Source organism: Jaculus jaculus, chromosome 10, assembly GCF_020740685.1.
Source record: "Jaculus jaculus isolate mJacJac1 chromosome 10, mJacJac1.mat.Y.cur, whole genome shotgun sequence".
Lineage (NCBI taxonomy): Eukaryota > Metazoa > Chordata > Mammalia > Rodentia > Dipodidae > Jaculus > Jaculus jaculus.
In genome coordinates, this window is record NC_059111.1 from 68,584,194 (window position 1) to 68,598,924 (window position 14,731).

The 14,731-nt window shown below is 42.2% G+C and overlaps 1 long non-coding RNA gene across 1 annotated transcript in view; it reads left to right on the forward strand.

Annotated features, from left to right (window-relative positions):
- The first annotated feature begins 8,087 nt into the window (after positions 1-8,087).
- Positions 8,088-14,731, forward strand: part of LOC123464071 — a 63,033-nt gene continuing 56,389 nt past the window's right edge. The window contains exon 1 of the long non-coding RNA XR_006639331.1: positions 8,088-8,149. This is a non-coding gene — a long non-coding RNA (uncharacterized LOC123464071). The remainder of the gene's footprint in view (positions 8,150-14,731) is intronic.

Here is a 14,731-nt window from a genome sequence, read left to right on the forward strand (position 1 = left end):
TGCCCCTTAGCTCTGTTAGAGCAGATGCTCTCCAAGGGGAAGCTACATTCTTACACTAGGATGCGTTTTTCCCCCAAATAATGATAGACTATAATTATGATAGAATGGGATTCTAGTACTGTGGCAGAATCTTTTGAGTTGTGTATCCCTTTAATGTAATGGATATACAGGTTCAAAAACCAGTGGGTAGCCTTCTATGTGTATAGTTTGGTTTTCATTTCTGGCCTATGGATTTCTAAGGCATCATACAAACTAAAATTTCTATCTCCAAAGGTGGGTCATAGTAACTCTAGTTACTGGCCATAGAAATTCTTTGAACTACCTCTTTCCAATAGTAAGTCATATGACCCTTTCTATTCCACAGGGTCTCCCTGTACCATGGAAGGAATGAGAGACAAAAAGAATCTAAGTAGACTGGCATTGCTCACTTTCCCTATCCAGATATAATTAAAAATGAAATCATGTCTATACAATGAAGTCCCCATTAAAAACCTCAAAGGGTAAGAATTGAAGTAATTCCAGATGGCAGAACATGGGAAGTTTCTGGAAGGTTATGTGCCAGAGAAGCATGGAAGCTACTCAGTGCTGATCCATACCTTGCCTCATGTACCTTTTCATCTGTATCCTTTGCAATATTCTTTGTAATAAATTATAGCTGTAGTACTTTAAACATTCTTTTATATTCCTCAATTAAAAAGCAAGGCTTAATTTTTCTCTCAAATGTGGGATAGACTTGCTTCTGCTGAATAGAATATGGCAGAAGTGATGAGATGTCAATTCTGAAGTTTGGTTATGAAAAGGCTGGTTTTGCCTCAGGTGTGCAGTTTTTTTGGGTCACTTGCAATGCAGGAAATGATTTTGTGAGAACATTTAGAAAGTTACTGGAGAGAAGCAGTGGTGATTAGTGAAGACCTCTGGCCCCCAGCTTTGGAGGAACCAAGGACCCTTGCCAACAGTCATGTGGAAATAGACCTTCCAGCCCCATCTCCAGCCTTATGTTAGAGATGACCTTGATCTCACAAGACACCCTTGACCTAGAAATGCCAGCTAATGACCAGTCAGAGATAATCAGTCCTACATACAGTTCCATGTCCAGCATCTGGGGCTTATGATGGAATCTTCTGGGCTCCAATGCCTCTTAAATTCTGCTCCCTGAAGCACACCATATGGTCTCTTTCTTGGACAAGCTCCACCCCATGGCTGCAACTTTCCTTGGTGGAGATCCCATGATCCTGGCATGTCCAATATCCTGTGATCCTTATTATCACCTTCACAGATTTAAGCATTGGCCCATCACAGCCTCCTTGCAGGGAATCTGACTCTGCTAAACATTGCCTGGCCTTTGTGGCTTTCTGGAATCTGGGTGCAAGTTTCTGTGACCCAGTCATCCCTTTTTTTATATGGCTGTGACACAAGTGCCAAGTGGACAATGCCACCAAATTCTGTGCCAACTAGTGATATTGTCTGGTCCCCTTCTACCAGAACTGAAGTGGCCTCTGTGTACCTTGCTGGCTAACCCTGGGAAGACACTGCCCTAGGTGGTTGTTTTTGTTCAGGTATACCCTTCAACTGCATTCTTAGTTCAGACTCTCTCCCATGAAATGATTTTGCATTTTTGAATTTGAAACCTGTGATGGGTGAGATCTTTCTCTTGGGGAACCTTTCCTATGGTCCCAGAGCACAATAAGAGGTTTTTGTTCATGAAACTAATCTCTTTAATAATTACATATGCTGAATATAACAGAAATGAATGCCAGCCCAGTTCCCAGCAGAGTTCTTTCCCTCTGAAACCTCACTAGCTAGTCCTTCACTGTCTATATTTCTCCCAGCATTCACCTCTCCAGTGCACTCATCATAATGACCTACTATAGCATTTTAAGGCTTTTCTAGCCTGCAGTTCCAAACTCTTCCACATTCTTCCTGCAAAACAATTCCAATGTCTTATGAGCCACATGGTACATGGCCAGGTTTTTGGCAGCAGTGACCACACTTCTTGGTACCAATTTCCCATATTAGTTAATTTTCTCATCACTGTGACCAAAAACCTGACAAAAAGCAATGCAAAGGAGGAATTATTTTGGCTCACAGTTCAGAGGAATACAGTCCATGATGACAGGGAAGGTGTTCATGGTAGCAGGAGAATGAGATTGTTAGAATGGGATTTCTCACATCTTGACAGACAAGTGGAAAAGGGAAATGCCAGTGCTCTCCTTTTCTCCTTTTTTATTCAGTCTGGGACCCAGCTACCAGATGGTTCTATGCACATTCAGAGGTCTTCCTTCTCCAGTTAAATTTCCCTGGAAATGTCTTTATAGACATGCCTATAAGTGATGTTATTTAAATCCAGCTGAGTTGTTGTCAATGAAAACTAACCATGACAAACCCTTTAAGACTAAGTTAAAACCAAAACTTTTTCATACATTTTTTTATTTGAACATTTCACAGGATGTAAAATCTCTAGTGTATGTGCCTAACATTTACTTGCCTAACATTCAAGCAGCTAAAAGTATCCAATAACTGGGAAGAATTAAAACACTTGGAAACATGAATTTCCTGTGTGGAATGATACAAAAAGGAATGAATACTTGAAATAGTTTTTAGGGCTTAAAAAGAAATAATATGATAAAAGTCAGAATTTCTCAACAACATCAAACAATTTCTGACCTTGAACATCATTCATCATTCTTTTTTTCTTGCCTCTTTTGTAGTTTGAGGCAGGATTTCACCATGTAGCCCAGGCTGGCCTGGAACTCATGCAACCTCAACCTCCCAAGTGCTTTGATTACAGGTGTGCACCAGCTTGGAGATCTTGGGTTTTTATTCCCTTTAGTTAATAGGAAACTTGTCACCCACTGGCTCTCATGTGGCCTGCCCCCTTCCCTAGGCATTTGCATCTCTCACAGAGGAGAGAGAAAATGATTTTTTTCAAAGGTTCCAGATCAGTTTGGGGATGATTTCTCCATTCATAGTAGCCATTTTCTTAGCACTAGGAATTTAAACAATTAGATAGTTTTTCTTCTAAAAGATTTTATGATAACAAGGAGTGGGTTCCCCTTTCACAGTACAAACTCTAGTCCAGCTTTGGCATCTGATTTAAGCATCACTTTGATGGTGTTCCTTTAGCTAGGATTGGCTGTGTCCTTGCAAGCAATGGATGTTATTTCAAACTACTGTCTGGAAGCAAGATGGATAAAGGGTGGATGCAGGACTCCATGAGGAGCTGCCAAAGGGGCAGAAAGGGGTTCATGCTAGAAAGCCTACCCTCATCTTAGGTTTTTCATTCCACTTTGTAAGGGAAAAGGATTACACTCAAGGGACAGGAGTTAAAAAAGGGCACTGCCTACATGATGCAATCAATAACCTGCCATTTTTCAGGACTGGCATCAAGACAGACAGGGTAATCTTATCTGACTTCCATTCACCTACTTCTTTCATTACAGACAAGCAACTGGTGTGGTCTCTCCAGATTCCCTGCCCAAAGACCACCCTGGAACAGGACCTGCAATCTTTGTATGAAGTTGCTATTTCTATTCAAATCTCTAGCCCTTTCTCCAGATTGCTCCCCTGAATCCTCAGCCAGGCAGCAAGTCTTGGGAGACAATAGGAAGGGGAAGTAGAGATAGACAGCTATAAAAGGTTACTCACTCACTTTGGTGGGTGGGAGAGTATTAAGGTACACTTTCATAAAACTTATATGCCTTTTAGAAATATGTTATTTTTCCCAACAAATATGCATTCTTTTTGTAATGGTTAGTAAAAGGCAAGGAAGCAATGTGACCTTCATTTTGCTGGATGACAGACCTCTTATTTGCCTGCACCACTTCCTACCACCCATCCATCATTAGTGGGCAGCACAGGATGAGCCAACTGCTTTATCATATTTTCAACATCAGGGCAAGATCACATCAAGTGATGTGATCAACATGAGAATATATGTTTAACATTGTTAGCAATTGAAGCAATGCAAATTGGAGCAAGTTGTTACCCTTGAATTAGAAAAGAATAAAAAGGAGGCTAAAACTTCAGTGCTATGGGAGGGTGAGGCTATTGTCATTGGTGGGCTGGATCTGAAGTAGTCCCCCAAAGCCCATGTGTTCAAGGGCTTCTTTCAGCCTGTAGCACTATAAGGAGGTGGAACCTTTAGCAAATGGAGCCTAGAAGGAGGAAGTTGAGACATCAAGATCATGCCCTTGAAGGAGATATGAATGTGCTATTCTCCTCTGTCTCCCTTTTTGCTTCCAGGCTACCATGAGGCAACACATTGGGCCCAATGAGAGACGCCAAGAAATCATGGTCTGAGACCTTGGGAAACATGATCCAACATTAATCTTTCCTTCTATTTTTTTTGTTTATTTTTATTTACTTATTTGAGAGTGACAGAAAGGCAGGTAGAGAGAGAGAATGGGTGCACCAGGGCCTCCAGCCACTGCAAACGAACTCCAGACGTGTGCACCCCCTGTGCATCTGGCTAACGTGGGTCCTGGGGAATCGAGCCTCAAACCAGGGTCCTCAGACTTCACAGGCAAGCATTTAACCGCTAAGCCATCTCTCCAGCCCAATCTTTTCTTCTTATAACTTGTTTATGTGAAGCATTTGCCATGGTGATGGCGAACTAACACAGACACTCATGGCTTCTATAAGAATAAACTAGGGCTGGAGAGATGGCTTAGTGGTTAAGCACCTGCCTGTGAAGCCTAGGGACCCCTATTCGAGGCTCGGTTCCCCAGGACCCACGTTAGCCAGATGCACAAGGGGGCGCACGCGTCTGGAGTTCATTTGCAGAGGCTGGAAGCCCTGGCACGCCCATTCTCTCTCTCTCTCTGTCTTTCTCTCTGTGTCTGTCGCTCTCAAATAAATAAATTTAAAAAAATTTAAAAAAAAAATAAAAAAAAGAATAAACTAGTGCATTCTTCCTGAGCTACACTGTGACCGGGTGTCAATAAGATGGACACAAACTTGTATGATCCCTTGGTTTTCTAAACACCTGTTTGTGACATAAAGAAAATATTTTTATAAGAGGGTGGGTAATTCTTCAAATTTGCTTTTCTGTTTTTCTAAGGTTACATACTATCTCCTGTTCATACTGAAATAGGGAAAACAGTGTATGATAATTTCTACATATCAATGGAGGGATAAGTAGAGAGATAAGGAAAAGTTGGAAGCAAGGGGATTTTCATAGAAATGAGACCCAAGTCCCTTATCTTAAAATGTAGGTAGCTTAACAGTTGGGCTTGGAGGCACATATCTTTAATCCCAATATTTGGGAGGTTAAGATAGGAAGAGGGCCTTGAGTTCAAGGCAAGCCTGGGCTACATACAGCTAGATTTTGTCTCAGCATTAAAAAAAAAATTAAACAGGTAGGCTGGAGAGATGGCTTAGCAGTTAAGGCACTTGCCTATGAAGCTGAGGACCAAAGTTTGATTCCTTAGTATCCATATAAACTAGACACACAAGGTGGCACATGCATCTGGAGCTCATTTATAGTGGCTGGAGGCCCTGGCGTGCCACTCTTTCCCTCCCCCCACCTCTCTTTTTTTCTCTCAATAAGTAAAATAAATAGATAAATATTTTTTTAAAAAAAAAATTAAAAGGTATAGTAAGAAAATACTTGGTAGCATGAGCCTTGACTCAGAGAGTCCAGAAAGGCCAAGTAATTTCAGATTTTATTCCTCTTCTCATGAAACAAAAATGATTCCAATATCATACTCTAAAATGAACAGGATTAAAGCATTTAAGCCTGGAATCTGGAACGAGCTGAAGGTACCTGCAGGAAATCAGAGGACAGAATGTTTCCTGGAGGGTGGCCCATGCTAACAGCCTTCTACTCTGTTGAGTTGGATTTATGAAGTGGGCATCCAGGGAGCCCAGAAATCTGGCCTCTCATTTATTCTTCTTGAACTGCCCCATCTAGAAAAGTGAAATGGAATTCATATCCCACACGAATCACAGAAGCCAGAAAGTGTCCAAGAGATTGTTCTTGAATGTGATTCATCTTTCTTGTACACTTTTTCTCTTTTTTCTTTCTTTCTTCCTTCCTTCCTTTTTAAAATTTTTTTTTGGTTTTTCAAGGTAGGGTCTTTATCTAGCCCAGGCTGACCTAGAATTCACTATGTAGTCTCAGGGTAGCCTTGAATTCCTAAGTGCTGGGGTTAAAAGCATGCACCACCATGCCTGGCTTCTTGTGCAATTCTTAAGGATGCCTTAAGGGGGTACATTGAGATGGCCACTGCCACTTGGGGCATGGAAGTTTTTACCCTGGAATTGTTAGACACAATTTGAAATGAGTACATTGGACAGGCTGCAGTGGGTGCCTTGCCTGAGAATCACCAGTGTGTAAATTCTCAGGCCATTCTTATTCATTGGTAGCCTGCATAAGCAAAGGGGAACAGACAGTTGGGGACCCCATCACTTGCTTATTTTTCTGTTTTGTCATGTTTCTGTCCCTTATTCATGGAAGCAGATCTTTGCATTGTGCCATTTGTCATTTTTCTCACCGATAGGTCACTCCCAATAGAACCATGATCTTCCCTGTTCTGGAACGCACAGCATATGTGAAATGGGTCAGATATTGGCATCAGACAGACTGAGAGATGGCCTTGGTATTCTTGGAGTGTTTGTTTATGAAATGGAGATAATAATTCACTTTATTATGCTTGACTGCCTTAACAAAATACTATAGACTGGATATCCTAGAGAGGTATAAACAGTAGAAATTTATGTCTTAGCAGTTCTGGAAACTCAACGCCTAGATCAAGGCCTTAAAGGGTTTGATTTTTGGTAAGAGCTCTTTCTGACTTGCAGAGGGGTGTTTGTCCTCACATATCTTTTTCTTTGAGACAGTGTATAAGCTCTGTATCTTCTCTTCTTACTTGGACCAACCCCTTTCCTGTGATTTCATTTTCCATTAATTATTTCCCAAAGGCCTTATTTCCAAACACAGTAGCATTAGGAATTACAATTTTGATATAAATTTGAGTGGGTACACAGTTCAGTCTATAATAAATACCCACTTCCATTAGAGAAATGCAAATCAGACATGATAGTGCACACCTGTAATCCCAGTACTGGGAAGCAGAAGCAGGAGGATCAGGCATTATAGAGAAACTTGGGCTATACAGAAGTTCAAGGTCAGCCTGTACTACATGAAAAGCTGTCTCAAAAACAAGAAAAGACTTTACAGAAAAATTATTTCAAAATACTTTCCACTAATGAAGAGTGTCATAATTTGAAAGTCAGATAATTAAAATGCTGGTGAGGATGCACAGAATTCAGAATCCTCACTGCGTGTTGCAGTATGAAATCATGTAGCCGCCTTAATTTCTCAAAACATTAGTGTTATCGTACAACCCAGCAAGTCTACTCCTAGGTCATATACTCAAGAAAATGATTATGTATATGTATTCTGCACAAAAGCTTGTATGCAGATGTTTATAACTTCATTACACACCACAAGCCCAAAGTGGAAACAATCACAGTGTCTATCATTCAAATGTATAATATGCATACAGTTGAGTATTCACAGCAGTGAGAAGGAATGACATGCTGCACATGTTAACTGGATGAGTCTTCAAAACACTTTGCTAAGTGAACAAGGCCAGGCACAGCAGACCACTTACTGTTTAATCCCAAAATATGAACTTTCTACATAGAATCCTAAGAGTTACGAGGTTAACACTTGCCAGCATCAAGGCAGAGGAGAACAGGATGTCAGTACTCATGCATACAGAGTTCCTCTTAGGAGTAATTAAAAATGTTCTAGGGTTAAATAATTCTGATGGCTGTATGGCTTAGTTAATGTATTATAAATCATTGACTCATACACTTCACATGTGACAGGTGATGTATATAAAAATTTAAGAAAGTGTATGCATCCCAAAACTTCCTATGTCAGGATAGTTAATATGATGTTGAAATGGGCTTAGTTAGTGTTGCACAGTGCCTGGCTTAAAGCAGTTACTCTGGAGATAATAGCTAATGATTTTCCAGAGTCTGTAGGGCCAGAAGGAGTTAATGAATTAAACATATACACATGGTTAATAGCCCAAGGAAATTAACCCAACCAATGTGTAGCAAACTTCTTCCTCTGAGATCTACCATGTGTCCTTTACCCTTTCTTTGACTTCGGCACATGGGCTATTCAGGCACCCAGGTAAGTGTGCAGACCTTCCCCACCATGCTTCCTGTAGTCCTGAAAGTGTCTGATTCTCCCCACCCTGCTCAGACCTGGAAAGCCTAGGTTATCCTAGGAGCCTAGGACGATTAAGACTTCATCTTGGGCCTAACCCCTCTTTTCAAAATGCTTTCTCTTTAACCATAGTCCTGGTTTGTATACAGAAAAACCAGCTTGCTTGGCTCTGGGCTTCTCTACGCTGACACCATAGAAGCCCAAGGTGGAGAAGCCAGGGATTCCCTTGGGCTGGTTTTGCAAGTAGGTAACAGATGGGTGGCAGACTGCAAGTCACCAGAGCTCAGGCTAGTGTGTGGTCAGGATTTGTTCCTTCCCTGGTCGCTTCTTCCTTTCCAGCTGGAGCCAGAGTCACAGCTCACCCAGAACAGCAGTTCCTATTGGCAGGATAAAAATACTCCTCCGTTTGACTGCTGAGGCCCACACATGGTTGTTTCAGACTTTAAGGGCAGGCAGAAAAGAAAGAGTGTAGGATAGGGCTCCTCTACCAGGAAGAGGCTGCCCTGAGTCTCTAGCATATTTACATGTGAGGGCTGTTCAGGAAGTTCCAACCACTCTGGTGCCCATCAGTACGACACCATAATGAGTATGTTAGTTGCTGCATCCACTCCCTTCAGAATTTGTGGAAGCTCTAGAGACTATTTCCTCTGTCCTTCCTCTTCCTTCCAAAAAGGTGCTTCCTGGATGATTTCCTTGTCCCTGAAACCTATACCCAGACTCAGGACTATACCACGAACTCAGAGCTGCACTAACTAGACTAGCTGTCCATCCAGGGGGCTCACCTAAAAGACACTCCCAAGGGTCTTGGGATAGTCTCTCCTATTTTCTGGAAACCATTCTTTCCTCCTTGGAGAATAACTGTCTTCCTTTTTTCTCTTAGTTTCTATCTATAATCTAATAAAACCTGTAAACTTTACCTTCTGGTCTATGGATTGAAATTCTTTGAATTCATAAGACAAAAAAAAAATCGATATAGGCTCACACACAATCTCAGAAGGTGTACAAGCCAGTGAAACAAAGAGATCTATAAATCCTTGTTCCAGAATAAATTTTATAACTCTATCGAAGTAGAGTTGAGTTGTTGGAGAGTGGAAGCAAGGGTGTTGGGCTCTCAAATGTTTCAGTCCTGAGAATTCCTAGTGCTGCTAAGGATGGGGATGAAGGGAGGGTCCTGCGAGCATGAAATCTTGGGGCTCCACAGTTGAGGGTCAGCTACACCAGCAAGGAGATGCCTCACATCAAAATCAGTAAAAGAACTCCCCGCATTGGCTGGAGGAGGAAACTCCAGAGAGCTGATACATCATCCAGGCTCTTAGGAGGAATTTCTCCCTGGCTGTCAGTGGTGAAGGGAGAGAGTTATGGGCATTTCTTATTAGCTCTCTAGAAGAGTGATTCATGAAGTCACTGCCTATCCTATAAAGGAAAGAACACCCCAATGGGCTAGGATAGTTTACTGAAATGTTCCAAGAGTGTCCAACAAGGAGGGGGCATTGATAGAGAGCCTGATGAGCTCCAGAGTTTGAATGTATTGAATCATGTTCTTTGGGAGACTGAACAAAGGGTTCAGTGATTATGTCCAAGTGCAAGCTTTTGGGCATATTAAACATAACAGAGCTGTTGAGTTGCTTGTTTCCTACTAATGGTCAGAGGACAAAACCTAGGAGTTTTATTTCATTTTAAGTGAAAGATCCTATTTTCAGAGTTGAGTAAACAGAGGTGAAATGGATCAAAGAGGCTAAGATGAGCAAAAGGAGTTTAATCACATGTAGTTTTCTTGGTGGCTCAGTGACTTTTAGCCATCTCATCCCCTCATTTCTGTTCTATCAGTTCTTAGTGGTTGTTCAAGGCTCCTGTTTTGGTAAATGAAATATTATTTCATATTATCAGCAGCTCAAAAATAAAGAAGGAAGAACCTGATAAGTTGTAACTCTTCTCCTGGTGAACAGCTGTTCTGTCAGGTCTACCACACTGGCCTCCTGAGCTCATCAGCTGAGCTAGGAGGCCGCATGACTTACCATCTGAAAACTTTGTCTTTCCTGTCAGAATAGGAACAAAGCATGCTTGAATATGTGGACTTCTGTGGGGCAGGTGTCAAATATTGTTCTGTAATGGCACTTTCTCTATGATTTTTTCCCCCAATCTCCTGTAAGAAGACAGAACTCAGTATCATAAGTTCTTTGCATACTAAAACAAACAAAAACCATACCACACCAAAACATCCTGTAAGTTACACATACATATTTTCTTCCTTAGGACTAACACTTCACTGTTGTAAGGTTTTCAAAACCAGTTCTGAAAACCAGGAGCCCCATTAGTGTTGTACTTATACACTATACCATCTTCCTCGAGCTATTTCTGAGCCCCTTGTAATTATGCTGGGTAATGCGGTCATTTTTAGGTAACAGAGGAAAGGTATTCCACTCCTCAGATAAAGCACAGAACAGCCATGTGTGTTTCCTTGTTGAGCAGCTCACATGTTCTATGTGATTAGAATGTTGCTGAAATATCACCTGTCCTGACTGATGCATGGGTGCATGCTGGTGAAGACCTGCAAGGGACAGAGCGATGAAGAACTCTGCACCCTGTGGGCAGCCTCTGCTCTGGGCATCTCAGGAGCTCTCTCTCACTGAGACTGGTGTGTAGAGGATCCAGAATCCGATTTCTTCTTTTTATTTTAGAATCATACGTAACACACAATTTACATACAAAACAACTCATCTTTTTTTCTTTTGTTTTTTTGCGAGGTGGGGTCTCACTTTAGCCCAGGCTGACCTGGAATTCACTGTGTATTCTCAGAGTGGCCTCAAACTCATGGTGATCCTCCTACCTCTGCCTCCCGAGTGCTGGGATTAAAGGTGTGCACCACCACTACTCAGCTAATTCATCCTTTTAAACATACAGCTTTATGGATTTTGACAAATGTAATAACCAACACAATCACAGAAGTGTCCTGCCCCCTCCAAATTTTACTGTAAGGAGTCATATGGCATACAGGTTTTGGAGAAAAAAATGGCCTTTACTTTGGAATATTTTCAGATTTACAGAAAAGTTGCAAATGTAGTAAAAAGTTCCCATATACTTTTCACTTCCCAATGTCCCCTCTAATTAACATCCAACTTCTGTATAAGAAAATTGTCAACATTTTCTAAAAAGTATATATTACTGTAATCCTATTATCTAAGATATCAATTTTATTTAAATTTTACCAGTTTCCCCAAAAGTGTCATTAGCTTCTCTCCACCCATTGTGGTCTTCCTCATAATATTGGTTCTTTTGAAAGGCATTGGTTAGGAATTCTATGTAATACCGCTCAATTTGGCTCGGTTTGGTACTGTTTTTCTTTTTTTCTTTCCTAGATGGATTGTGTATTTGGGGGAAGCATACCCACCATGCCATAGCAGGGTTACATGTTATCAATGTGAATTGTCCTGATGCTCTATCAATAGCTTGTTCATGTTTACTCATAAATAACACCTTCCTGCATGCTTATGCCACAGATATTTTACTCTTTCTCCTGCTGAAAGACATTTGGGTTGTTTCCAGTTTGGGGAGACTATGAATAAAGCTGCTATGTATTCGCATACAGGCTTCTGTGTGAAAAAAATATGTATATATATATATATATTCTCTCCAGGGTAAATCCCTAGGTGTGGGATTGGCAGGTTGTATGGAATGCATGTGCTTAACTTTCTGTGGAAATGCCAAACTTTCCCTGAGTGGCTGTTCCATTTTGCTTTCCCATTACCACTGTGGGAGGGCTCTGACTGCTCTGCATCTTGGCTTCTTTTAATCAGTGCCTGGCTAGCAATTCATTGTAAAAATACCTTTAAGAATGCCAAACTTTCCAGTATGTCCCTTTGGTACAACAGAGAACCTCCTTCATCTCTCCTAGCCTTAGCACAGAAGAATCCTGTTATTTATGGAAAAAGTACCAGCAGCTTGTTCATCAAACTTTCTAGGCCTGTGACCTCCTATCTCCATTCCCTTGATAGTTAGAAATGAGTTCATAAAAATGAGACTTGGGGCTTAGAGAATCTTCTGGAAGATTACTGAGTGCACAGCCTCCTTTCTCTACTTTAATAGCATTTACTAAGTGGACGAGCCTCAGTAATACTTGCAGCCATAGTTTGGTGCAGTTGTATAGAAGTGTAGTGAGAGTCTTCAAGGCCTTTATTCCTTGTAATAACCCTAGGAGGCAGGAAGTGTTCCTCTCACTGTTTATGAGAAAACTGAGGCCCAGAGGAAACAGAGCTATGGATGTTGGAGCCCCACAAATTTGACTATTGCCCCAAACTGCTCTTCTAGAACCTACCTTAAAGGGTATATTTAATAACTGGCTTCTGAAAAGAAAAAAAAATAAGAAATGGGTATGAGAGGAAAAAGGAAGATTGGTTCTTAAAGGAACAGTGCCTGTCTTTGCATTCTTTTCTTATAGCTTGCAACCTCTAGCAAACATGGATAGAATATGTTGCATGCAGAAGACTCCATCACTCTTCTGTGATGCTATGAAACCACTGGAAAACAGAGAGCCTCAAAAGGTCCCGGGGGCTCCAAGCTTCCTACACAACAGACTGCCCATGAGTGGTGATGGGTTCTGGAAAACATTATAGTTCTCTAAGCACCAATGCCCATTTATTCCCTTCTGGAAAGACAAGTCTTCTACAAGTCACTGTAGTAAAAACTAGGGCAGATCTCTAATGCATTCTGCCTCACCTCCATTCCTCTTCCTTCTATTTGACTAGAAGAACTATCCTTTTCCTATTCCTAGTCCTTGAGGGCCAGACTGCAGGGACAGGCACAGGCAAAGTTGGGAAAACTGTGTATTTCCTACCTCAGTCCTTCATCTCAGCAACTGAGGAGTGAACACGGGACTCCAGCAGAATTCCAAAATGTCATTGGCAGGAAATGCTGGCAGCCATATTGCTGGATTGAAGAAATGGCGGGAAACAGAATTGAGGGAGGAGGGCTGCTGAGAACATCAGCTAAGCCCCTAGACTCTGAAGCTTAAACTTTTCCAGTCAAATAAGCTCACCAACCTTTTTAAAATTTATTTTTGATACATGATCTCATATAACCTGGGTTGGATTCGATCTTAATATACAGCTGAGGATGACCTTAAACTCCTGACCTATTGTCCTCTACTTCCCAAGTGTTGGGATTACAGGACTGTGCCGCCACATCTGATGGTGTTGTCAGTGTGAGCTGGCTTGGGTTTCAGTAGTAATGTGGTCTTTGAACTTTGTTTTCTTCACCCATATGTGCCCCTCTCTCAAGGATCAAGAAAGTAAGTTACATTGGCTAAAAAGAAAGGTTAAGTCTAAGAGCTATGTGACAGGCAAGGTCTGAGGTGGTGCTGGCTGTCCCACACCCACCATAAATACTGCTCATTCACCAGAATCCTTCCTCCTTAACACAGAATTCTTGGCAGCCATAGTCAGTCATTTGGTGTTGCCTCCACACTGATGCCTATGTTCCAACAAAGCTGAAGAGATCCATTTCGTTCACAGTGAGTGGTGCCAGTAGGCAGACTGAGACGCTGCTTCCAAGTGAGGCAGAAAGCAGAGGATTTGCTTGCATGGCCTGTGTGGAGGACATGAGCTGGTCACCAAGACAGGTGCAACTCTGATATACTGGAAAATCAGATAGTGTTAGTCTTTAGCCCAGAGCCCTTTCCAGAATCAGCTCCCGAGGAGGCATGTCAGTGGAGCCTCTCTGAGAGCTGGCTGCAGTAGCCAAAATAGGGGCTGAAGGCAAGAGAGGCCTGGCAGGTGCCGTCTTCACCCAGATGGCTGGGCAGCCTTACAAGGTGGCTTTGGGGGCCTCAGCCCTGGCCCTAGACCAGTTGTAAAAATTGGCTAAAGCACAATGGATGTGCTCCTCTTTCATACCCAGGGCTGTTGGCTTTAAGTAGCCTACATTTTCTCAGGAAAAAAAAAAAAAAAGGCTGGTCTTTCTAAATTGGTGCATTTCTAATTCTGAGGATGATGGATGCTTTTCTCACTCACCCAGAACTCAAAATCAACTTGACATTTCTAAAACTACATTTTGAAGGGTCTGAATCTATAAAGCGCACCAAGAGCCTATGCCAGTTGGGAAAGAGGGGAGAAGGAAACGGAATCAGTGTGCATACTGATCTGTTGGCCGGGCAGGGGGACAGGGATCACACAGAACACTGGAAACATTAGAAAAGCACTAGGAGAACAGGTGCTCTGCCTTTCTCCCAGGGACCCAGGGCCATCGTGACTCAGATTGGCCTTATGAGGCGAGATGAAAATGAGGGAGAAGGTGCAAAAGGCAAAGATGGTAAAGCACCTGTCTTCCTCATGACAGAGATGGGCTTTGCAGAGGCAGCTGGGGAGGACCCCCGAGGTGGGTCCCAGAGAGAGCCCCCCGGACAGGCTGGTGCACAGGCTCCTTACAAGAGAAGCAGGCAGCAGCTGCTTGTCCTTAAACTGGAGAGGTGGTTGAGGGGCTTTGTGTGAGCCTGGATCAAAACACGTCTATCAAAAGGGATCAAGAGGCTGCCCAAGTGGACCGCAGATGGGA